Source organism: Xenopus laevis, chromosome 1S, assembly GCF_017654675.1.
Source record: "Xenopus laevis strain J_2021 chromosome 1S, Xenopus_laevis_v10.1, whole genome shotgun sequence".
NCBI lineage: Eukaryota > Metazoa > Chordata > Amphibia > Anura > Pipidae > Xenopus > Xenopus laevis.
This window is the reverse complement of record NC_054372.1, coordinates 108,094,098-108,118,819: the sequence shown is the minus strand read 5'-3', so window position 1 is coordinate 108,118,819 and position 24,722 is coordinate 108,094,098. Positions and strand designations below refer to the sequence as shown.

Genomic DNA, 24,722 nt, shown 5'->3' with positions numbered 1-24,722 from the left:
TTTTAGTTTGCTATCAAGGTAATGCCTGTCATGGGAAGATTGTAGCTGGTCTCTGGTGTATTATTATGCAGCACTAGTAATACTTGTTACTGCATTGCAAGGTGATTTTGTGAATAGTGGGTTAAGGGAATAAATATACAGTGTGCATTACCTTCCTTTCAAGATGTTCTAACATTTCATTAGGTCTCTCGTTTTCCTGGTAGGTTTTCAGGTGAGTTTTCTGATCCTCTCTCAAATGCCTTTTCATGTTGACATCCCTTTCCATTCATGCAGTCCTTAAGAGAGACGAGAGACCCATGTTACTACTATGCAATTCAGATTTATCGTCTTATAGAATGAAACAGATGCAGTGTCTGTGCAGCCTTGCTATCAATAAAACAAGTTGTTTTACACAAGAAAAACATTGCTCTTCACATTATTAAACCCTTTTAAAGTTGGTGTATTCTAGAACACGTTTGCACTTACTTTTCCAATAAACCTGTTGTATTGATATGAATGAGACTGTTGCAATAAGACAATAAATATTCTTGGGTGGCAGTCAAAAAATAACACCCATGAAAGAACACTACATGCAGATAAAAAAAAAAAACAATAAAATAGATTGATATTAGGCTTTATCAGGAAAGAAATAGTGCCCAGCCAGAAGAAAATTATTCAACCGCTGTATATTTCCCAGTGTATTGAGAACAGTTAGTCAACTGTTATTGCAGAAACCAATATTTCGGATGTAGCAGCAACCTTCCTCAAATTACTTCATCAGATAAACTGTTTTTGATTCTACCAAATGGATTCTGCACCACCTGCCTGCATTATATTGCTATATATATATGGGGCCCAAAAAACAATTATAAAGTTGTGGGGACCCCATTAGAAGACACTTGGCTACAAACAAAATAATTAAAGGACACATAAAGAAGTAGTATAGAAATGATGTGCATCATAGATTAAATAACCAGCCTGACAGGCGATAATCACTGCTTGGTGATTTGAGACAACCCCTAAGCTTAGCTTCTCAACAGCTGCCCAGAGATCATTAATCATGCACAGTGCCACTGACACTAATAACAAAATCCAAGATGGTGATCTCCCATGCACAACTTTAAAAGCAACTTTCAGCTGGTGTAGTACGCTTAGTATCTAAAATACAGCATTTCTAGCCATATTAATGTTTAGGGTTTCATTCCCAGAAACACTTGTCGTTGGCATATATGGGAAATGCTATGGCTAGCACTATACATGGAGTAAAATGCAAACATGATGATGAAAATTTGAACCTTCACAGCATAGTGAACACTGTGTTTATATCTACAAATGAATTTTACATTACGGTATTGGAAATAAAGTTGTGCACAAGTCACTAATAATATAAATCAGAATAAATAATAGGGATGCACCAAATCCAGGATTCGGTCAGGATTCTGGCTTCTTCAGCAGGATTTGACCGAATCCTTCTGTCTGGTGAACCGAATCCAAATCCTAATTTGCATATGCAAATTAGGGATGGGGAGGGAAATCCCGTGACTTTTTGTCACAAAACAAGGAAGTAAAAAATGTTTTCCCCTACCCACCCCTAATTTATATGCAAATTAGGATTCGGATTCGGTTCGCCGGACAGAAGTATTTTCTCTGCCCTGTGTGACATTAGCCAAAACATTTCTCTCAGCCATTTTTTAAAATTATTATTCTGTCTTAGTGGCCAGGCGGCTACTATATCAAAAATGGAAACAAAGGAATACCCCCAGTAAAGGGGAACTACAGAATAAGGTTGAGGAAGTAAGGCATATGGAATATCTATCCGCTTTGAGTAATAGAACAATGCTGAAATATGAGGAGATCTGGGGTAATTGGATCCACTGCTTCCCTGCAGGTTGACAGGGAAAACTAGCTACCCAAGACATACAATAAGGTACAGCCCATTTGAGTACCCAGATGAACATACATATAAAAAGCTCATTGTAGAACCCAATTCTGATCTGCAGTGTTATGTTGTTATGTTTTTATGTTCTTTTCATATTTGTATCTTGATATGCAGTGTTTGCATCAGATGTTGCACATTATCATTACCAAATGTAATTACTGCATGTAATATGTGCGTGAAAAATTACAGAAAAATAAAGTGTTAAAAAAATATATATATATATATATATATATATATATATATATATATATATATATATATATATATATATATATATATATATATATATATATATATATATTATTTTGTCTTAAAGTGACTCAGTGGGTGCTTTCCTTAGAAATCAGTAGTAACTTGGGGCATAAATTTAGGTATGTCTGACCAGGTGCGTAGCCTGGATGTGATTCTAGACAGTGATCTCTTCCTCAAACACAATTTGGGTTTACCAGAAAAAGCCATTGCCCCCTCCCCTCTCCCCACTGTGCATTAGTCAAAAAGAAGCCCCTGAAAAAAAAACCCTGACCCTAAAATGCAAGTGCAGGGCACAACCAAGGAAAGCTTAGAAGGAACATTGACCTTGTGCTTTCTGTTACACAGCACCCATAGTACGGAACTCTTTGCATACACACGCTTCTCTTAAACTCAACACATATCTGTTCACCCAGGCTTCCTGTGTATAATATGAAGTGTCTAATCAATTATTGATATATTAAGCCTATTGAGTATTTTTTACTTTAAGTTTAAGTTTATAATTTTTATTATTATTATTATAGAGCTGGTATAATTTGCAGTGCTGATTATTGGATAAAGAATATGCAGTGATACTTTTCTACTGTCAATGGCAATTCTGCCCCCACCCACACCAGAACGTGTCCAGAAAATACTAGGGGTGGCTTTTTTTGCATAGACATGAAGGGCAAGTTCCTCACCTTGCCTCATCCCTGGAGCTATCCTAAATGATTATAAATATTGTTACTAACTGGAAGAAGAAAATAAATCTATTTTAACAAGCAAATTAAATGGTTATCATGCATATGTCGAGGAAGTTATAGAATCACGCAAACAGAATAAATATTTCATTGAGTGTTCAAAGAGCTACATATATTCACTGGATGACTAACAAAAAATAAATCCTTAATGTGCAATCTATGGCACACACATGTAACAGTTATGTTTGTTCTTGCTATATTACATGCAGTAAATTATATGCAACCCCAGAGTGCAAGAGCATTAAACTTGAACTTGACAGCTAATACGATTATACAGGTCAAGTCTGTTCATACTTGATTAGGTTTAGCTACATTATTTAAAGGGAAAATGGGGCATTTTACAAATCGGGCTCACATTCAACTTATTTTTCAAAGTAAACTAAAACATGTTAATACAGGTATAGGATCCCTTATCCAGAAACCCTTTATTCAAAAATCTTCAAATTATGGGAAGGCTATCTACCATAGAGTCCATTTTAAGTGAATAATTATATTTTTTATATATGGCTTCTGTTTTCCTTTGCAGTAATAAAACAGTACCTTGTACTTTATGGTAAGTAAGCTGAATTTATCTATAATTGTGGCAAAACAATCCTATTGGGTTTATTTAAAGTCAAAATAATTTTAGAGGCTTAAGGTAAGGAGATCTGAATTATGGAAAGATCCCTTATTCAGAAAACTCAAGGTAGCAAGCATCCTGGATAACAGGTCCCATAAGTTATTTATCAAAGGAGTATCAAGTTCTTTTTAAAAGATTCGCATTTCAATTAAGAGATTTATTAAACTCTGGCCCTTTAAGAATTTGATCAAATTTGACTATACAACTCCTAAAACCTGCCAAATTCATGTATAAGTCAATGGGAGAGGTCCAGTGACCAATTTGGAGATGTTTGTAGTCTTCCTGACATTCAAGTCTTTTTCAGCGAAAAACTCGAATCGAGTTTGGTCGAATTCAATTCAAATTAAATTCAAGTTTTCAGGTTGGTAAAATTCGTCTGAGTTTTAGATATTAAATAACCCCCCAGTCGAATTTCAAGTATATTTGAATTTAAGAAAGTTTAAAAAAACTCACATGAATTTGAAATTCGACTTTAGATAAATGTGCCTCTCTGTGTAACTATTTGTCAAAAAACACATTTGTTCGAATAAAAGGGTGTTCGGTACAAGAACAATGGTGTTTTTTTCCGTTTGTTTCTCATTTATCGGCCAGAAAATGTACAATGCAATATTCCTTTACTGGTATTTATCTTACTTTCTGTGATAACTGGTAAGCAGAGGTCCTTCTACAAATAGCCTTGAAGTATTTCTGGTGTTATATTAACACATGATTAGAATAATTACATTTCTAACAAATAATGGCATGCAGTTGGCTACATACAGTATATACACTGTCATTTTAAATGTACCTTTTTAAAATACAGTATAGGTGTTAGCACACTTTTTTTAACTAAGTCTGTGCTGTTTTAATACAACCTTCAAACAAGAAAAAAACTAAAGAAACAAGAATCTCAAAATGGAACGATTGCAAATGCAATGCTACCATTTGCAAAATGCAAATGTAAAAAAATACCTATATAGCTTCTAAAATAATTAAGTTAGGCTTTACTGCCCCCATCTCAGTAATCTGTCTCTCCTTCTACATTTATGTGTCAGAATCGGTTTATTTTAAAGGACAGTTATCTTCACATCAATGTATTTGGCCTGTCAATTAAACTCTGACTCCTGCTTAAAGAGAGACCGATTGTCAAGAGGGGGATAGATAGGAGTAAATTGATTATTTTAGAAATGGTACAGAAATGTTGATTAATTACAGTATATTTAGAAAGTTTCTTATTCCCATTAGGTGATGCTACCCTTTTAAGAGTACTGATCAATACAAGGATGAAACCTAATAGGAAACATTTGTTTTGTTTTACAAATAAAATGAACACTGATTTTATCGATTAGTTGTATGCATTTCTGAAAATATTTCAGTTAAATTTTGTTCAATGAGCCAATTTAAGCTTAAATCTTAATTTTTTAATAAAAGGTTCAGTAGCAAGTCAAGGGTTATCAGTACTAATAACCCCCTAACCCAGCATTCAGTTGGACAGCACTGTTTTAAATGAATATTTCCATGCTTTTTGTTACAGTAGATATGACTTCCATCTTATCCATTTGCGATAATCAATAAATTCTCTGTGATAGCTAAAATCATGAACCTGAGATTTCTAATTAATTCCAACCAACGGCCCTAGTGTATGTTTGAAGTATTTATTTTTTAATGAAATCATAAATTCTGTCAAAGAAAGAAAAATAGGTAATCATGAGCTCTCTATATGTAGATCTGGCAAGTGGCTATTATTCCTATTTTGAATGAATTGGTCACCATGAAAATCAACATAAGGTGGAATCCAAATAACTATGCTTTACATTCACTTTCTTTTGAACAATCTAGCCCACAACTCATTTGGCATAATGGCAAGGCACAATCTGATGACTAGCCTAGAATCATAGGGGCAAATTTACTAAGCAGCGAAAATTCGCCAGCGACGGCTTCGCAGGCAGCGCAAAACTTCGCCGGTCGAAGATTTGCTCAGACAACGATAATTCACTAACATGCGAAGTTGCATCCAGGGCGGCGAACGTTGTCGAAGTAGCGCCAGCAAGCAGAATGAAGTTGCGCTAGCGTTGGCTAATTTGCATACAGCGGGAAGTTAAAGTTGAATAGACATAGGGAGATAGGGAAACCTATCTGTATTAAAAAACCCTGACTGATTAGAAAATAAAATAAGAGAAAAAAAAGAGGAATGTCATAATTTGTAAACAGTTACAGTGCTCTTGAATTCTGATTTTTAAAAGGCCTCAAATAATCCAAATCTAAACAAACAAAACTGTCCTTTTGCACTCGTTAGACATATAAGCTGTGGTGCTTAATCCAGTTTAAGCAACTAAACCTTGACACATCTCTCAGCCCCTAGGCAAGGAATTACTGTATCTGAAACATTCTTCTTAGCTCTGCACTGATTTGAATTTACATCAAGGATTATAAAGTCCACTCTGGGGTCTCCGTCTAACTTTGGTTACTGCAGCAAATCATCCAAGTTCACCCAATTTGTGACCTTCAGTTCCACTTCTCAGCTTTCTTATAAAACCAGAAAATCCATCTGCAATATTAAACTCAAAACAGAGAAACGAAAAACAAATGTAAAGCATTAACACCTCTGTCTGTCTCCGTTAACTGACCCTAAAAATATACAAGGCTAAAATTCAGTCTGAGAACCGTTAATTAAAAAAAAAAAAAAAGTTGTGTACATGGATCCATATATTCCACGAGGTGGCAGCAAACACAATGGATCAATAAAGGAAAAGTTGAAAAGAAATGTAAAACCATACCTCTCCTGCAGTTCCTGAATAGAGTCCTCTTTTTCCTGGACTTCATTTTTCAAATATTTAATCGCTGTGGTCCGTTTCGTTATTTCAACAGTCATATTCTGAAGTAGATAGGAAAAAAAAGGCATAATGAACGATGTTGGTGTGGAATTTAATTCAACTCTGGTGCTACTGGGAGGTCCGCAACATACTGAATTACTGTGTGTTGTCTGGATTCCAGCACTGAAGGGATTAAATGTGCAATCACTCCATAAAACATGTTTGTACAGACAAGCAATGATGTATAATATTACACATTTTAGTCAATTTCTCTCCCCTCTACACCTAAATAAAATCTCCTGGAAGTAAGACAGTACACTAAACACAAAAAATATATGTACAAATAATAATATTCTTTGCTACTACTAAAGTAAAACATACTGAAATTCAAGCAGACATCATATTTAACTTAATATGTCAGTGCGGAACATTGGTTTATCAGTTCTTGGCATGACAAATTTCAGTCGATAAATAACCTTTCCGCAACCTTTATTGTGTGTGGGTCTCTCTCTTATTCTTAATGAAAATGAAGAGAAAGGATGCAATTACTTTACGTATATGCGTTCACTGCTGCCTCTTTCCTCTAAAGGTAAAGGTGTGGAATACATTTCAGTTCGCTTCATTTCTTATGATTACATTTGTGAATGCAAAAAGACAGAATATATGTAGGGGAATGAATGACAGTACCAATGGGCTTCAAAATAATTTGGACGCGCATTACTTTTTTTGTCCAAAAGCATGTCAATGGCCATCAAAATAGTTTCGTAAATTTTTATGCACGCAACAATTTTTACACATCCAACTCTTTTGTCCAAATGAGTCAATGGACGTCAAAAATGTTTTCACACACACAACTTTTTTGTCACAGTAAATTTTTCCTCTGCACATTTTTCATCAGTTTCGCAGAAAAAAATCACTGGTGGTGAAGTGCGGAATTTCGCCGCGAATCCATGCCTGGTAAATAAATTCAAAGTCAAAGAATTTACCACAATTCGTTCGATCAAACGAACGATTGAACGAAAAATCGTTTGATTCGAAGGATTTTAATCCATCGATCGAACGATTTTTCTTCACCCAAAAAAAGATAGCAAAGCCTATGGGGACCTTCCCCATAGGCTAACATTGACTTCGGTAGGTTTTAGGTGGTGATCTAGGGGGTCAAAGATTTTTTTTAAAGAGACAGAACATCGACTATCGAATAGTCGAATGATTTTTAGTTCGAATCTTTCGATTCGAAGTCGAAGTCGTAGTCGAAGGTCGAAGTAGCCCATTCGATGGTCGAAGTAGCCAAAAAAACAATTCAAAATTCAAAGTTTTTTTTATTCTATTCCTTCACTCGAGCTAAGTAAATGGGCCCCTTACCGTACCTCATCTCAACTGTAAATCCTCTATAAGGTTCAATCTACAAATACAATTGTCACTTCACTGCATGTTACATTGTGCTACATGTTCTTTCATTAATATCACACAGATGCTGTAAGATACTATATGTAAGTGTCGAAACTACAGGCATTGCACTCCTGGAAAACTTGCAACCTGGAGTTTTGCAGATAAGGGGTCTTTCCATGATTTGTAGTGATGGAGAGAATTAATTCTACAGGCGCAAATTCGCTGCAAATTTGCACGTTTCGCCGCTGGTGAATAAATTTGAATTGAAACGGCAGAGAAAATTTGCCTGCGAAAAATCTGGGCGCGCATCAGAATTGTCACAAGCATAAAAAATGTCATGCATCAAAATTATTTGGACGCCCATTGAATTTAAAGCGTTTTGCTAATTTTTCGCTTTGGCAAATTTCGCAGGAAATTTGTGAATTTTTTGCCAAAGCAAAACGGGACAAATTCGCCCGTCACTAATAATTTGGAGCACTGTGCCTTAGGGTTATTGGGGAACATTTAAAAATCCAAAAAAGCAATAGATACAGAATTATTTGTTAAGGATATGTCTTTCAGCAATTTGGTATACAGGCTTTAGCACTGAAACCTGTCCAAGCAATCTGGAGCACATTTTAGCAGTTCTATTAATAAATATAACAAGCACTAAATGCATTTAATGAAATATATGTATTGCTGGAAACAATAGCGCATATTTTTAGCTCTCGTGTACTATCACTAAAGGAATTGGGGTTGGCACAGATGGTATTGTTCATTATTTATTATTGCATTTATACTTATTGCATTAATTATTGAAGTAGAAGACTTTAGCAGGAAGGCAGAAGTAAATTGTACCTGATGGACCAGAAAGTGCTTCCGGCTCCCAAGTGTACTACATAAATCTGTTGGTGTCCCCTGATTTGTGTAACATGGCCGTCTGAACAGGCAGGGGGGTGGGGTGGGGGGGTGTGTGTGTGTAGGTGTGTGTGGGTGTGTGTGTGTGGTTCAGAGTTCTAGATAGCCAGGGCTGGATTTACAATCTCCCTCCCACAAGGCCAGGCTGCCTTTAACCTCCCACCTGTTGTCACCACCACCAACTGTAACTGAAAATCCACCCCCAAAACCCGACCTGCACATTGAGCTATACTTGTGTAGTGCAGCAAGTAGAGAGAGATCAGTAAGCAAAGGAGATAGGCATGAGGCAAAGTCAAAAATACATTACTGCCATACACTAGAGGCTTAGGCTTCACTAGTAGTGATGGGCGAATTTATTTGCCAGGCGCGAATTCGTGGCGAATTTGCACGATTCGCCGCCAGCAAATAAATCCGCGAAACGCCCGCGAAAATTTGCGGCAAAAATTCGCCGGCGTCAAAAACGAGACGCCGGCGCCGTTTCACGAATTTTTTGCCGTTTCGCGAATTTCGCGAAAACGTCGCAAATTCGCCCATCACTATTCACTAGAGGCTTAATAAATATAACTATGTGCAGGGCAAATATATTCACTGTGCAAATCATTCTGCGCTGCATGGACTTTAAGGTACAAATTCTCACCAAATCTATCACAGACAGCTACGTATATTGCAACTTTCTCATTTTAACACTTTCTACTAGTACTTGACTAGAATAGTGCCTAAAAAAGTTTCTCAGTGTATAATAAATCATAGTAAACCAAAGGCTGCTTTTAAAAGGGTTCCGGAAGTTCAATCCTTTAGCTGTTTCTTTCCGTTCTCCAACCGGTATAAATCTTGCAAAATCCAAATACTATGAAACAGCTCTTCTCAAGGAAGCTCAGGAGAAGACAGCAAGAAAAAGAAAAATTTCCATCCCCCGTGTGGGGCTTAGTGACGTTGTTCTGTCGGCACAAGGAACTGAACTCTAAATGCAGCAAACTATGAAAACGCAATAGAACCTGGAGAGACTGATAGGCGCCTTTCTGTTTTGTTTAACAGTATGTGAGTTAAGTTATTTGATGTATATTCAAGTTTTTTACATTATTTGAAGCGCATCTTCCCTAGTAAACCTGGAGCAGAGTCTGGAAACAATTAATTGAAAAGCACACAACTTTTAAATGTTTGTGAGTACCCACCTTCCCCTGGTGTTGGATTACTAAAGGTTAATTGGTAAAGAAAAGTTTGGCCATGCTGTGTTCGAATTAAGGAGTGGGGTTCATGTGAGATTAATAATATAGAGAGTTTACACAGAAAGGTGGTATTGAAATTTTTTTTAAAAGAAGCCCTGTTTCATAGTTTCATAGTATTTGGATTTTGCAAAGGCTGCTTTTAAACCAGTGTGACTTCAGCAATGTTCATTTTGTAGCAAAATAAATGATCTGCTGCAGGCTGACATTAAGTCTGACTAGCCCAACTTTATCCTGCACGGTGTTTCAGCAATTCTGCACAATCCAAAGCATGAAGTGAAAAACCGCAAAGCTTTAATAATGAGAACAGATGTTTAAAGGGACAAACGTAACAGGGATCATATGTGCTGGAACAATCAATGCGCCAACCTAAGATCAAAACTGTACATGAAAGAATCTAAAGCCTGAAAGCTTTAGCAGGAAGAAAAGAGGAAGGAAAAAAAACTAGATCAAAACTACACCCTTAATAATGACCTCAGCACATGTATAAGTCTCTGTCCAATTTTTGCTTTGTGTTTGCATTCTTTTCTATTGTTGTCAGCTGTCCTCCAAAGCCTTTAGTGTTGGTTAGAGCAGTTAGTGAGCAGCTCTTTAGGAAACTGACAGGACTAAGAGATCATAGATCCTGTTGTAGCGTGCACAACATGAGTACTGAAGGAAACACATCCTCCCTCCTGAGCCTAATGTCCCAGCTCTGCTATTACGGTCCTAGGCCCTCTGATCATGAACTGTTACATAAAGGCATGAGTTCACTTTTTTATTTATTTTTTTATGTTCCATCTGGTTGACTATATCCATTTCACTTCATCAACTGGAATGTAAGGCCTTTCTATTTTTCTTTTGGAACAGCGTTATGCAGAAAATAGGTGAACTTTCTGGAGCTTGGGATTTCATCCTAAATCAGCATTAAATAATGGTATACAGGAGTATTAGTTCCCCTTCATTTCAATCATTTAACAATTTCTTTTCTGCACTGGAATGATTCTTTCCAGTGTGGAAATGAATTAGATACTGAAAGGTGATAGTTTTTAGCATTCAACACTACCCCCCCCCCTATTAAACAGAATGGTAATGAACTGCTCACCAAACACATTCTGACACAGATTTCTTCTCTCCTGGTAATCCATCTCAGTCCTCCAATCTAATATTTGATAAATCTAACCTTTAGCATTTGCCTATTTATCTGCTATTGTTTTATCATGATAGAAAATTCACAGTGCAGGACAAAGGTTAGTTTGTGACAGAGCATTCCTTTGTACATTAAGTTTAATCCAGTGATAAAAATAGTGTCCCCGCAGGACTGCACTGTAGGGCGGGGGCAGGTCCTGAGTGGGCGCTGCTGCCTGTTGAATGCACGGCCATGTTTTTCATTGAAGTTTCCCTGAGGTGGAAGAAGGAGAGAGAGACAAGCACAGTCAGAAGAAAAGTGTAGCATTCAGCTTGGTGAGAAAATGCTTTCAACATACCTCCAAACATTTTGGAAATAAAAAGAGGGACAAAACTTTTTGACCATGCCCCTTTTTGTGACCACACCCCCTAATTACCATGTTCATTTTACAAAATGTTGCAGGTTAAGAAAGTTTTAACATATTTCTGTGTTTTTTTTTTTTAGTTATTACAGTTTTGCTAATGAAGATGAATTGCCCTTTAAGTCTAACTTTTCCCATGGGACCTGTTATCTAATTTGTTACAATTACTTATTTGCTTATCTCAAAATTGTTAAAAAAGTACTGAACCTCATGGCTGTTCTGGGCTCTCTGCCAAAAGCCAATTAAGTTAGAAACATTGTTTCTTTTTTTAGCTGTTGAGTGCAGAGGAAATTGGGACTTTCTAGTACAAATGAGGGTCTGTGGGTTGAGCTGTCAAAAGGGAGACTGTCCCGCTGAAAACCGGACAGTTGGGAGGTATGCTTTCAATCTATCAATGCAATGGCCAGAGGCCATTTCTGCAGTCATTTTACTGGCACGTCTGGAGTTAATGGAGTGATCACTGGACATATTTGCAGTGGTCTTACAGGCAAGTCTGGAAGAGTTGCAAGGTATATATGTGCTTCATTAGTTCTCCAAGGTAGAGGGGGGGGGCCATGTTTGTCTGAAGGGGGCCCCCAAACTCTAGTTACACCATTGGTTTAATCTGCTTCATCGAGGTCTGAACACTGCGAGGTCTGAACACTGCGGTTGAGTTAATTGAGTGACTGGAGACTGAACTGAGGTCAGAAGACTCTGTGTTTCTGATGATCTTTTGGCTACATTCAGCTGTTCTTTCTTCTACTATGCAGATCTTCCCAAATAGTCTTTTTCCTGATAAAGTTCTGCAAACAATTTCTAAGACCAAAAATGCAAATAAATTAAAGAAGTATTTCACCTGTATTTCTATGGGAAACATCCCATTAATTACTAATCAGTTGCTTGTCTAGCCCTGCTGCTTTTACATGAAAACTGGAACTAAATCTCATAAACAGTGCACCTTTCACTTTACATTTCATTGAAAGATGCTTGCTATTTAATAAAAAAATAATATTAAAAATACAGAGATACCAATAATATTGAACATTGCATAAAGCAAATAGAGCTCTCGAACCTCCACAACTGAATTCCCAGCCTAACATTGCCATCTAGTGATTGGAAGTAATAGTAAAAATTATGAAATGAATTGATATCTGCTCATTACACACTACAGTATTTGTCAGGAGTTTGTACAGTCTCCCATGCTCCCATGGGCTTCCTCTGGGTATTTCGGTTTCCTTCAACACTTTAAAATGTAACAGGAAGATGAACTGACTCCTGATAAAATTGAGCACAGTAAGGGGCAGATTTGTCAAAGGTCAAGTTATGTGAATTTTTGTAACTTTAATAAATTAGAATGTACTCACAACTCGAATGGGAAGTTATCTATGAAAAAAACGTGAACGTATAATATTCGATCGAATACGAACGACTCAAAAACTCAAATTGAATTCAAAACGAATTCGAATTGAGTTTCCCCCCGAAAAAAATCTCGAATGTCAGGAAGGCAATTAACATCTTCCAATGGTTCAGCAGACCTCTGCTATTGACATGTAAATGAACGTGGCAGGTTTTAGGTGGCAAAAACTAGAACTGTTTCCAGGGTCGAGGTGTGATAATTCTCACATTCAACTTGGTGATTTAAAATTTGAATTTGTGAGTTTTGGCCAATAATGAAAAATTTTGGAAATCCAAATTCAAATTTACCATTCATAATAAATCTGCCCCTAAGTGTATTTATGATAGGCACCTAAGACACCACCGTGTCAGGGACAGATGTGAATGAAATATAGGAAGTGAAGCATAATGGTCTGAAATCTGAGGATTTCAAAGAGAGAAAATTCAGATTGAGGAGGAAAAAAAACTTCAACCCTGTTTTTACAGCCTCAAAACAAGTACTATTGTCTGTTTGTTTTGCTTAAAGGGTATTCCTCATCAATAAAAACAGAATGATTGTAAGGAAAGAGTCTGTTTAAATATCTTGCAGGATGGCAAAACACTACAAATGTAAGAACATTAATGAACTGTTGATTTATGTTATGTTTTGTGTACACTCATTTTTTGACCACTTCATATATTTTGGTTGATCCGGTTTTGAAACTGATCACCAAAACAGCCCCAAAGATAAAAATGTAACCCTACTTAAGAATTAAACAGGTACAAATTAAGCCTTGCCTATGTTTCATATTTTTTTTTATCATATTTTTACATCAGCTACTTTTGTTGCATGATACGACTTTAAAAATAGATAAGAAAAAATATATTTTTTACATCACTCAAGGAAAATATACTGTATTTAATTAAGCTGAGATGCAGTGGCACTTAGCAGAGGGATTTGCATTTAAAATCTCATACCAATGACCCATTAAACTGAATTTTGGGTGTCTTTAAAACATATGACCTTTTTTTGGCTTTAACTTTCTAGGTCTTTTACAAACTAAATAAAAACAGAGCAGCTGCCGAGGATAATATTTTGCTGGATGGACGATCTGTATTTTTAAACATCTACTATATAAGCATCATGGCCAGGGAAAAACACTTTCTATAACCTTGACAGTGGATTAAATCACTTAATAGGTAGAAGCCAAGCTGGAAGTGGATATAATAACAGATGCTAGTTGTTTAATTCCACTGAGTAGAACCTACCATCTTAGAAAGTAGCCAATATGTTTCTGGTTCACTTGCAAAAATACTATGATTAAAAGAAAAATATGCTCTGTTTATAAGGAGGCATTACCTTGTACCTTCTTTGCCTGCAATTGTCAGTAACCCTATGAATGGCCACATGGCTTAATGTGCATGCAAAGCAATTTCATGTATTTTCTATATATTATATCTCTAGAAACAATAGTTTCCCTAACAAAGCATTCTTTGTACAGAGCCAGAGATCTGCACTATTGATTGAAGGCTATAGAAGATCCCATTGTTGTCACTACAGCACACATTTTCATTTAATGGGGCAAGGGCCACTTTTCACCACTTTATCTGAGTCAGCCCGGTTTCTGGTATAAGCAGCAGCGACAGACTGACAGGGGTATTTTGCATGTTGCTGTTATGCTGGAAAGCAATGGTCCCTTTCAGGTCTGGACTGAGAATTAAAATAGGCCCTGGCATTTCAGGTACACAGAGGCACAAACAGCCCACATAGAGGCCCAAACAGACCCCACCAGCCCACTAAATAGTGACTTTCTATGGCACCTTATAGCAGCCCCTCTGGCATTTGCCAGAACCCACAGATTGCCAGTCCGAGCCCGGTCCCTTGTGCCATTGATCTAATACATTTTTATTTTTATATTTGCTTTTTTTTGATTATACTGTATTAGTAATGCTGTTAGTTCTAGTAATAGGATTACTAACTCAACTAGCCTTCATTCCTAAGAGCAATGGCAAACAGATCATGATCTAGGCTATATACTGCGACATACGCTAGCTTTCTTTCCCCCCCCTGCAGTAATATGAAAACATTTGCTTTTTCCCACCAGGGATTCATGATACTGCAGGTGGGTAGGACACTAGCAGCATTTTCTTGGCCTTGGTAGTGCAGATTTACTGTGGGTGACAAAATATTCTATGTGCCATTGCCCTATGAAGCTATGGGGGCAGATTTACTAAAGGGCGAAGTGGCCATCGCTAGAGAAAATTTGCCAGAAATCCAATCTGCAGGGACATTGTCAATTTATTAAAAGGCGTAGAGGACAATTTGCTAGCATTAGAGTACATCGCTAAAGAATCTTGAGCCCGGCGGATTTTCGCTCAGGCGAACGATCGTTACTCCACAAATTCACTAAAGTGCGAATTTTACAGAATGTTATCACTTTTGCCAGAGTTTCCTTCGTCAGCTAAGACCAGACAAACTGATAAGATGAAGCTACATCCTTCTCAGTGATTTCGTCAGTGACATCATATTCTGTGAAAGTCATATTCCCAGAAAGTCATAAAAATCCAAAAAATGCTGGCGTTTTTTAATATTTTCAAGTAGGGTTGTCTTTAAAAGATGTAACTATGAAAAATTTTAGTTTTAACATTTTTTTTTTACCATTTGAGGGACATGCCACATTTTGATGGGCTCATGTCTAGGACAATAGAGGATCTCTCTTGCCTTTATTTTGCTTCCTTTAACAGTTTGAATAATGAGTTGCCAATTCAAACATTTGTACAATGTCTAATATATAGTCATATATATAAGCTTGTGGCTTGGAGCAGCAAAATATTTGGAGCCATTTTGAATTCATCAGAATGTGTATGTTTTTTTGAGGCTAGTTTACTATTATGAGTCTTTTTGGCAATGCAACTAAAAGCATTTCAGGAGTGGTGCTTTGAAAATTTGTTTGGTATTGCTTTTGGGATTTTTTTTTAAGTATTTATTTAAGGTTTTAATGTTTTTTAACAGCAAAAAAGAAATGTATAGAGAAAGAAAGGAAGAAAGGAAAGGAGAAATAACATGTACGGCTCAAGTGACCCTAGCGCAATAGTTAAGGTTGAACACTTAAAGGGATACTGTCATGGGAAAAAAAATTTTTTTCAAAGTGAATCAGTTAATAGTGCAGCTCCAGCAGAATTCTGCACTGAAATCCTTTTCTCAAAAGAGCAAACAGATTTTTTTTATATTCAATTTTGAAATCTGACATGGGGCTAGACATATTGTCAATTTCCCAGCTGCCCCAAGTCATGTGACTTGTGCTCTGATAAACTTCAATCACTCTTTACTGATGTACTGCAAGTTGGAGTGATATCACCCCCTCCCTTTTCCTCCCCAGCAGCCAAACAAAAGAACAATGGGAAGGTAACCAGATAGCAGCTCCCTAACACAAGATAACAGCTGCCTGGTAGATCTAAGAACAACACTCAATAGTAAAAACCCATGTCTCACTGAGAAGGAAAAACAGCAGCCTGCCAGAAAGCATTTCTCTCCTAAAGTGCAGGCACAAGTCACATGACCAGGGGCAGCTGGGAAATTGAGAAAATGTCTAGCCCCATGTCAGATTTCAAAATTTAATATAAAAAAAATTGTTTGCTCTTTTGAGAAATGGATTTTAGTGCAGAATTCTGCTGGAGTAGCACTATTAACTGATGCGTTTTGAAAAAAACATGTTTTCCGATGACAGGATCCCTTTAATCATGGGTCCCACACCGCATTGAATTTACCTGGACAGCCTCTGGACATATAAAATAATTTTTGCTTAGGTAACACATCAGTAAATAATTTTTTGCAGAAGGTGTGTAGGAGTGAAGAGGCTACAGTGGACTTCCATTTTAGCAGAATAGCTTTCTTTACATGAAATAATAGTTGGAAATAACACAGACATTGGTATGATGATAAACCAAGGTCTTCTAGCACCCCCAGCAGACACACCTTCAAAAAAGGGGGGAAGGGACATTGTTTCATTAATATATTTCAGTACTGTGGACCAAAATTGCTGGGCATTCCCAGAACATGTGAAAGAAAAAGACTGCTTCCAAAGTGCATTTGGGGTAGGTATCTGATATTTGGGGGTACAATTTACATAGCTGGTGGTTGCAAATTGTCTTAGGTCTCCCTATTTCACAATGTCACCTTGTGTTTCTGACTAATCTCAGGCACCGCAGGAAAGTACGGAATTTCCCCATAAAGGAGGGGAACATATTCGGGTCTATAGAAGTCATTGGGAGTTGCGCTGATCTTATTGGGCCACTTTAAAACTCTTTTAGAGGTTTTTCGAATATTCTACTGCATTATTCAGCACTTTCACATCTTTTAATAAATTCAGTGGAAATTGTGGTTTTAGAGAGAGAGTTTAGTTGTGGTTTCAAAAGCTTCTAAAATCTGACCTTTAATAAATAAGTTTCCACATATCAGCATATGTTTATTATGATATTGATCACAAGTGTACCAATACAACTTGCTTTATTGCATTACATTAGTAAGACAATGTCATGGTAAGAAATGTGAAGTCAAGCCATAGATATTATTCACGTAATTTTGTCAAGGAGTCCAGGAGACTACTTGGGTGTAATGGTGTAATATATATATATATATATTAAGTATATAGAATCTATTGTTGATTCTCTTAATCTGTTGATAAACATGGGTGTTTCAAAATGATCCCTAAATTACTTTACTGTACTGCCAGCAATTACAGAGTCAGTTTATAGATGTGAGAATAGCGGCTTGACATAACATGACAGTCTGAACATTTTTGATGGTTTCTTTTCTAGATGAACTGAAAGCATTGACATTACATTAAAAAATAACCTTGTCTTGGCAGAATGATGGGATACAAGAGTAGGGCAGTCACGTCCTGATCCATGTGGATACTTAGCTCACAACCTGTTTCGTGCACGGTTTACCCAGGGAACATGATCCTAGTGACATTTCGCAAATTCCTGAATAAATGTTGCTACATTCCACTAGCACACAGACAGGCTGTGTCATGCACAGATCAATAACATCACTGTGATATATTAGCTTCAAAATCAAAATAAATAAAAGTTACCAGGTAAAAGCCATGGCCCTAGAGACTCTGACATCTATAAGGAAAGAAAAACCTATGGAAGATATGTACTGCAAAAAAACCTGTTGGCAAATGATTTTTACAGCCCTATTCATTATCAAAAGTCTAAAAATGCCATTGATTTTAAATTATCTTTATATTCTGCAAAACCACCAAACCTCTTTTGCGGTTTGCTTTGTTTTTACTAATATTATATTAAAAACCTAAAAAAAGTGTGTTTGACAATGTGGAACAAAATGTGAAAAAGTGTGATTTAGTCAAAGAAATGAGATTTAGAGTTTATTTTACTTAATATTTTATTCTAGAACTGGTATTTAATCTGGGGTCAATGAAACAAGATATTGCATGTTGCTTAAAGCGGTTGCTCACCTTTAAATTAACGTTTAGGATGATGTGGAGAATGATTTGCTGAGACAATTTGCAATTGGTTTTCATTTTTATTTTTGTTATTTAGCATTTTATTTATCAGCTCTCCAGTTAGCAATTTCTGCAGTCTGTTTGCTGCAACCATGCACTTATTGGAATAAAAGATATGATGATACAACAAAAAAATATGCGTAACTTTACAGAGTATTTGTTTTTTAGATGTGGTTGGTCAGTGGCTCCCATTTAAAAGCTCAGAAGTATCAGAAGAAAAGGCAAGTCATTCAAAAACTATACAAAATAAAAATGAAAGCAAATTAAAAAGTTGCTTAGAATTTGCCCTTCTATTCCATCATACCACCTTTTTAATTGTTATGAAATTCATTATAAGAATGGTAAAAGTCAGTTTTGGAGCTTCTTCCTGCAACAACTATTTTTCAAATTTATGCTATACGTCTAAAATTATTAACCCTGTAAAACAGCCTACGGATTGGCGCAAAACCTAGGGCTAAAGGAAATAATAACTAGAAATAGTTTTATACCAACTGAAAATAACTACAGATTTTCAACTTCAAATTCATTCTGCTGAAAAGATTCCTTAAAACACAGTGGGGCTCATTTATAAACTTCACGAATCACAGAATGTATCGCACAGTAAATATCTTTGCTCAGCGCATGGTTATATTTATAAAGCTGAATTAGAGTGATGTATTTATTGTGCAAACTGAATTGTACATTGCAAATGTCCATAAATTGTGAATTTATATTTCTGTTGACACTATTTTCACGCACAATGGCCTCACACTGTAGCCACAAATACCCATCTCTATTTTTAGCAAATTCACAAAAAACGGAAAAATGGGCAGATCAGTGCAATATTGTAGAATTCAGGAAAAAACATGGGCAATACAACCATTTGCGAATAAATACGCACTGTGCAAACTTTATAAATGCCCCCCTTTGTGTGTGCAAAAATCTGCAGATGGATGATTCATAGAACCTCAGAGAATTCCCAAAGAATTGCATTGCTTTTGACTTTTTTTCTTATTGGAGTGACAACCAATACATAGGGGCAGATTTACTAAAAGGCGAATTGTCGCCAGCGACCGCTTTGCACACTTCACACCACTTCTGTGCTGAGGTGGCGAAGTCAACTCTGGCGAAAGAGGTAAAGAACAATCCCACTTTAGTGAATTTGCGGAGCAATGACCATTCGCCTAAACGCAAAAGACGCCGGGCAATAGAGTGAGAGCGAACTCTAGTGATGGTCTCTTTCACTAGCAAATTGTCATCTGCGCCTGTTAGTGAATTGGCAATGTCCATGTGGATGTGATTCCTGCCGAAAAGTCGATACCGTTAGCCACTTCGCCCTTTAATAAATCTGCCCCATAGTCTAAGGACAAGGATCTCAAAGAAGCTTTGAAATTTTTTGGAAACTTGCACTGGGTCAAAACAACATTGTGATCAAGCAAAAAGTAAGGGTATAGCAGACAAAATAACATAGCCACCCCATATGTTCCTGAAATATTACAAGAATTTTAACAAACATCATATTCTTGTGTTTTTCAAATCAAGCAACACCCTGAGACACCAGCTGGTACAACAAATAAACCGAACACCAAAGCACAAGATAGGTAAAGGTGGTCATACACAAACTAGATCTTTCCCCAATATGCCCACCAATGGCAGGGCGATATTGGGTTAATCCCTTCCTTATATGAAGGAAATGAGTGCCAACGGGTCGTAGGACCGCATTAACTAGACAATTCGGTCCTCAATCGCAGGAAAAATCACACCTGCCAATTTTTGGCTAGATATCGATCGCCAAATTGGTCTAAAGGACCGATATTGGCAGCTTTAATCTGCCTGTGGATGGCCACCTTTACCTGGTGTGTTCAGTATAAAGAAGGCACAGATCTATACACTGAAAGAAGAGAATTTTCCAACATAGAAGGGCTTACTTTCAGACCAAGACTTAGCAGTCTATATAGCTCTAAAGGAAAAAGGACACTCCTTTGAGGACATGCACATTCTGGAAAGAGAAGACAAATGGATTGACATGAAGGTCAAAATGCCAGACTGGAACAACCATCTGTAAACAGGACAAATTAAACTTTTAAATCGCTAAGGGGGTTATGTAATAAAAGGCACTAAGATTGCCCAGGTGCAGTAACCTATAGCAACCAATCAGCAGATAGCATTTACCAGTCGAAATGCAAGCATCTTTTAGGTTGTTCTGGGCAATCTTAGTGCCTTTTATTACATATGGGGGTAAGTCTTTATTAAGAAATAACTTACCAAAACTATGCTTGCCCTCCACGTCAGAAAAGGCGATATGGCGATCCATCGTGTGGCACTCGATTTCTCCTTCCTGTTTTCCTTATAGGAGATAGCCAAGGAGGAGAAATCGAGCGCCACATGATGGATCCTCGCTGTGGCGCTTTTTTCTGAAGAAGAGCACAAGCAGAGTTTTGGTCAGTTATTTCTTAATAAAGACTTATCGATTTAAAAGTTTCATTTGTCTTTGTGGTTTTTTTTTGTTCTATACAAATTAATTTTCAAAAAAAAATAAAAAAAATAATGTTACTGATCCTTTAATGTCTCTGCATTGCTGAATAGGCCCCACTAACTCCTTAAAGGAAAACTATACCCCCCCCCAAAGGTCTCTATGTAGGTCTCTACAAAGACACATTAAAATTTTAAATCGCTAAGTCTTTATTAAGAAAGAACTGACCGAAACTCTGCTTCCGCTCCTCTTCAAAAAAGGTGATCTGGCGATCCATCGTGCGGTGCTCGATTTCTCCTTCCTGCTTTCCTTATAGGAGATAGCCAGGGAGGAGAAATCGAGCGTCACATGATGGATTGTCGTTGTGTCGCCTTTTCTAAAGAGGAGCGCAAGCAGAATTTCAGTCAGTTATTTCTTAACGATTTAAAAGTTTAATTTATCTTTGCGGTTTTTTTTTTATTCTATACTAACAATTTTTTTTTTTTAAATGGTGTTACTGGTCCTATAACATTGCTATGCTACTCAGTTATAGTGAGTAGGTAAATACAGTAAACCCCTTTTAATGTTAGTGTTACCGATTCTTTAATATCCCTGCATTGCTGAATATGTCCCACTATCTCCTTAAAGGAAAACTATACCCCCCAAAGGTCTCTATAAAAAGATATTGCATAAAACAGCTCATATGCAAAACCCTGCTTCATGTAAATATCCCCCTGGGATTGTACGATTCACTGTGCACACAAACAAACCACACAAACTATATTTCTTAGGTCACATGAGCCAATTAACAGACAGAGTTGTGTCTTTTGCTTCAACACTTCTTCCTATTACAGTTAGAGCTGCAGTATTTCTGAGGCAGCACTGAGTCCATCACGAAATGGGGGTTCAAGACTAGAGATGTAAAATGGCAATATTTACTTAATATATTCCAGTTTGGTAAGATTTTTGAATATGCTATTAATATGATATAAACTATCTGTTGCTTAAGTATTCATTTTGGGGGTATAGTTTTCCTTTAACAAAAATGAGATATAGTAAGGAAGACTCATTCAATCGCACATCTAACAAAGAAGCCATTACAAAATGCAGAATGGTTAAATGTTGTATACTGTGAAAAGAGAAAATTAAGGGTGAGTGTTGGGGGAACAAGCATAACATAGGAAACACCAGATGCTGACCATTCCTCAGTTTGAAAGAACTAAACAAACCTGCTTCAAAACTTGTGGAATATTTATAAATCTCACATCTACATGTTATTTTCAGCTCTGAGACTTTTGGTAGATTAGAAAGTACGGACTGCAAAAACATCTGTCTCCGTCAGTAGCATTGTAGTTTCTGCCAACAAAGCTACCTTGCGGGGATTGTTGAAAGAGCTGGATGTGAAGGAAGCATATGTTAGAGCAAATAAAGTCTGAAAATGAATGCCCCTTCCCCTTATGCCATGCAACATTATTTAAAGGCAAAGAGGTCACTCTTACTAGGTAGGAAAAATAACCTAAAATATATATTTGCTCCTAAAAAGTTTTTTTCTTCTTTTCTGAGAGTTTCATATGCCAATGAATACCAACTAATCCATAGGAGTTTTAGTATTCATAAGGCACGTTAATTCTTTATAGAGGAATATCTTAATGTACTGTATCTGTAGAAACAAGGAGTGCCAAACAACTCTAGCAGAAGGCAGCGTATCACTTTGATCCTGAAAGGGACTTTTTAAAAAGGTGATCATGAAGATATTAGCACTTGATTATGTGGCCGCTATCAAAAGCTTGCTTAACTGTTGCCTGGCAGTGGTCTGTCTCCTGGTTTAATCTACTCTCCCAATAGGTTTTCCAGAGAGGTGGCATGGTGACCTAGTGCAGGGTGTAGCAGAACTGGAAAAATCCACATATAGATGCCAGACTGCCAGATAGAAACTTCCATGGTAATTGAAAAAAAGCTTTATGTTTTCCCAAAGCTAGTAACCCAGTGCAACCTATCAATTGGTTATAAACTGAAAATATCATGGCAAACATAGAAATGAATATAAAAAAACAAATAATCGGTACATAAAGCTGTGCCAATTTGTCATTTTTTAATCTGTTGAATTCAGTACTTTTCTGTGAATTAGAGTTTTGGGCCAGTGCTGAACTACAGGATGATACTAAATCAATTTGTTAAGTCCCCAAAAAATGAAAAAGCCCTGCACTGACTTCATTGTGTTGCAAGTCTATTGAGCTTAACAAATCAGTAAACATGCAAAAAGATGTGTAAATGTGAAAGGATCTGGAAATAGTTTCTTCATAAGCCTGCCCCTATACGGAGTTAAATAACATCATATTTACAGGGTGTCTTTGTCCCCCAAAAGAAACAATATGGGGCACATTTACTTAGCTCGAGTGAAGGAATAGAATAAAAAATACTTCGAATTTCAAAGTATTTTTTTGGCTAATTCGACCATCGAATTGGCTACTTCGACCTTCGACTTCGAATCAAACGATTTGAACTAAAAATCGTTCGACTATCCGGCCATTCGATAGTCGAAGTACTGTCTCTTTAAAAAAAACTTCGACCCCATAGGCTTTCTAGCCTATTTCTGATCGAAGGAAAATCGTTCGATCGATAGATTAAAATCCTTTAAATCGTTTGATTCGAAGGATTTAATCGTTCAATCGAATATTTATTATATTTCGATATTCGAAGTCGAAGGATTTTACTTCGATGGTCGAATATCGAGGGTTAATTAACACTCGATATTCGACTCTAATTAAATGTGCCCCTATGTGTCTTATGTGTTTAAAGGGCATATTTATCAATGGTCGAATTTAAAATTTGAAAAACTTCTAAAAACCTCAAAATTTGAATTCAAAAAGACCAACCGAAATTAAGTTAGCTTTCGACCAAATAGGTCAGTATTTGGCCGAATTAGAATCATACAAATCGAAGTAATAGCACATTCAATCTAATTCGAACCAAAAAAAACTTTGATTTTTCAAAGTCCACCAATTGACTCCAAATAGATTCTAGGAGGTCCCCCATAGACAAAAACAGCAATTTTGCAGGTTTTAGATGGTGAATGGTTGAAGTCAAATTTCTAAAGAGACAGTACATGACAAATTTTGATATTCGATTTTATTTTCACATTGAATTTGGACTATTTCCTAGTCAAAGTACACAAAAAATATATCTAAATTTGAATTTTTTCAATTCGAAAAATCTGCCCCTAAATGTGTGTAAAATGTTAAAGTAGATTTAGTAGTAGTAGTAGTAGTTATAGTAGTAACAGTACAGGTATGGGATCTGTTATATGGAAATGCATTATCCAGAAAGCTCCGAATAATGGAAAGGCTGTCTCCTATAGACTCCATTATATCCAAATAATTCAAATTGTTAAAAAGTATTTCCTTTTTCTCTGTAATAATAAATCCGTACCTTGTACTTTGTACTTGATCCAAACTAAGATATAATTAATCCTTATAGGAAGTAAGCCCAGCCTATTGGGTTTATTAAACGTTTTCATGATTATTTAGTCCCTTACCTGTAGTATGATAATATTATTTACAGAAAGATTCCTTAACCAGAAAACCCCAGGTCCTGCACTGTGTATCCTATTAACACTTTATAAATAAAGTTATAAATACATACATACATATTAAGAAAAAGTAACAGAAATGAACATATAAAATATATAACATGAAATAAGATGGATTATGACATGATTTTTATAGTGTAGTTTTTAATACTATAAAACTAAAGTTATTCAATGCTTGGTCCCTTTGAGGTAGATAAATAGATTTATACAAAGCCTTGTAAAATTATTCAGAGCCTTGAATTCTTCTAATATTTATTGAATATCCAATCATTCACACATTTTGATCTTTATGATCTTAAGACTTAAATAACAATGGAGTGGGTCAAGAGTAAAAATATGAATATGCTTCCATGGTCTAGTCACAGCTCAGATCAGCCCAGTCCATGGTACAACTGAAACTGAAGCACATGAGCCATTATCTGACTATCCTAAACAACCTTGGGCAAATATGCCTGAATCTAT

General features: G+C 36.4%; 1 pseudogene; it reads right to left on the bottom strand.

The window, feature by feature from the left end:
• Positions 1-24,722, bottom strand: part of LOC108704809 — a 136,542-nt pseudogene that overhangs the window by 5,413 nt on the left and 106,407 nt on the right.